This window comes from Microtus ochrogaster, unplaced genomic scaffold (assembly GCF_000317375.1).
Source record: "Microtus ochrogaster isolate Prairie Vole_2 unplaced genomic scaffold, MicOch1.0 UNK47, whole genome shotgun sequence".
NCBI lineage: Eukaryota > Metazoa > Chordata > Mammalia > Rodentia > Cricetidae > Microtus > Microtus ochrogaster.
In genome coordinates this window covers 171144-173876 of record NW_004949145.1, presented here as the reverse complement: position 1 = coordinate 173876, position 2733 = coordinate 171144, and positions in this window count along the sequence as shown.

Sequence of the window (2733 nt, the reverse complement as noted above, 5' to 3'; positions counted from 1 at the left end):
CCTTTCTGCTCCCCTCTTAAGCTCTCACCCAAGGTCTCCATGTTCCCAATTTACTCAGGAGATCTTGTCTTTTTCTACTTTCTACTTCCCATGTTGATTAGATCTATGTAAGTTTCTCTTAGTGTTATCATTGTTGTCTAAGTTCTCTGGGATTGTGGTTTATAGGCTGGTTTTCTTTGCTTTATGTTTAAAAAACACCTATGAGTGGGTACAAGTGATAACTGTCTTTCTGTGTCTGCGTTAGCGCACTCAAAATAATGTTTTCTAGCTTCAACCATTTTCCTGCAAAATTCAAGATGCCATTATGTTTTCTGCCGTGCAGTAGTACTCCGTTGTGTAAATGAACCACATTTTCCTTATTCATTCTTTGGTCAAGGGGCATTTATGTTGTTTCCAGGTTTTGGATATGATAAACAAAGCTGCTATGAATGTAATTGAATACATGTCCTTGTGGCACAATTGAGCATCCTTTGGATATATACCCAAAAGTGGTATTCCTGGGTCTTGAGGAATGTCGTTTCCTAATTTTCTGAAAAATTGCCACACTGACATCCAAAGAGGTTGTTCCAGCTTGCATTCCTACCAGCAATGTAAAAGTGTTTCCTTTTCCCCACAACCTCTCCAGCATAAGTTGTCATCAGTGTTTTTGATCATGGCCATTCTTACAGGTGTAAAACAGACTCTCAGAGTTGTTTTATTTTCATTTCTCTGATGAATAAGGATGTTGAACATTTCCTTAAGTGCCTTTATCCATTTTAGATTCCTCTGTTGAGAGTTCTCTGTTTAGGTCTGTACTCTGTTTTTTTTTTTATTGGATTATGTGTTCTTTTGGTGACCAATTTCTTGAGTTCTTTGTATATTTTGGAGATCAGACCTCTGTCAGATGTGGGATTAGTGAAGATCTCTCCCTTTCTGTAGGCTGTTGGTTTGTCTTGTTGACTGTGTCCTTTGCTTTACAGAGGCTTTTTAGTTTCAGGAGGTCCCATTTATTAATTGTTTCTCTCTGTCTCTGTGTCTGTGCTGCTGAGGTTTATTTAGGAAGTGGTTCCCTTTACCAATGTGTTCAAGTATACTTCCCACTTTCTCTTCTATAAGCTTCAGTGTGGCTGGCTTTATGTTGAGGTCTTTGATGCATTTGGACTGAGTTTTGTGCATGGTGATAGAGAGAGTCTATTTTCATTCTTCTACATGTTGATATTCAGTTATGCCACCACCACTTGTTAAATATGTTTTCTTATTTCCACTGGTTTTTTTTGCTTCTTTGTCAAAAATCAGGTGTTTGAAGATGTGTGCATTGATATTCTGGTCTTATAATTGGTTCCATCGGTCCTCCTGTTTGTTCTTATGCCAATACCAGGCAGTTTTTTGTACTATAGCTCTGTAGTAGAGTTTGAATTCAGGGATTGTGATACCTCCAGAAGTTCCTTTATTGTACAGGAATGTTTTGGCTATCCTGAATTTTTTTTTTGCTTTTTCATATGAAGTTGAGTACCAGTCTTTCGAGGTCTTTGAAGAATTTTGCTGGGATTTTGATGGGCATTGCATTGAATCTGTAGATTGATTTTGGTAAGATTGCTATTTTTTACTATGTTAATTTTGCCTACCCAAGAGCATAAGAGATCTTTCCACTTTTTGGTGTCTCCTTCAATTTCTTTCTTCAAAGATTTAAAATTTGTGTCATAAAGTCTTTCACTTGTTTTGTGAGAGTTACTCTGAGATATTTTATGCTATTTGTGGCTATTGTGAAGTGTTGATTCTCTGATTTCTTCCCCATCCCTTTTATTATCTTTATACAGGAAAGCTACTATTTTTTTTAATTTAATCTTGGATTCTGCTTCATTCTTAGAAGTGTTTTTGAGTTGCATAAGTTCTTTGATAGAGTGTTTGGGATTGCTTATGTAAACTTTCATATCATCAGGAAACAGTGAGAGTTTGACTTCTTTTCCGGTTTGTATCCACTTGGTCTTCTTCTGGTGTCTTATTGTTCTAGCTAGGGCCTAAAAAATATATTGAATTAATATGGAGAGAGTAGACAACCTTGTCTTGTTCCTCATTTCAATGGAATTACTGGGACCTATCAGAATTACACCTGACTTCTCAATGGAGACAATGAAAGCCAGAAGGTCTTGGTCAAGCATTATGCAGACATTAAGAGACTCTTGGTGGGGCCATGCATGAGTCTGGGTTCTCAGAGGGAGATGCCAACCCAGACTACTATATCCAGCAAAACTTTCAATCAATATGTTACTTGGCCTTTTTCCTTTGCAACTGTTAATATTCTTTCTTTACTCTGTATGTTTAATGTTTTGATTATTATGTGGTGTGAAGACATTTTATTTGTATCCAGTCTATTTGGTGTTCTGTAAGCGTCTTGTATCTTCATAGGCATATCTTTCTTTAGGTAGGGAAAGTTTTCTTCTATGATTTTGTTAAGTATATTTTCTGTGCTTTTGAGTTGAACCTCTTCTCCTTCTTCTATACCTATTATTCTTAGATTTGGCCTTTTCATGGTGTCCCATATTTCCTGGATATTTTGCATTAAGCTCTTGTTAGATTTAATGTTTTCTTTAACTTAGGAGTCTATTTCCTTAACTGTATCATCTGTGCTTGAGATTCTCTCTTCCATCTCTTCATTCTGCTGTTCATGCTTGCGTTTGTAGTTCCTGATCATTTTCTCATGATTTATGTTTGTGTTTTCTTTATTGCCTCTATTTCAGTTTTCAGGTCCTGAAT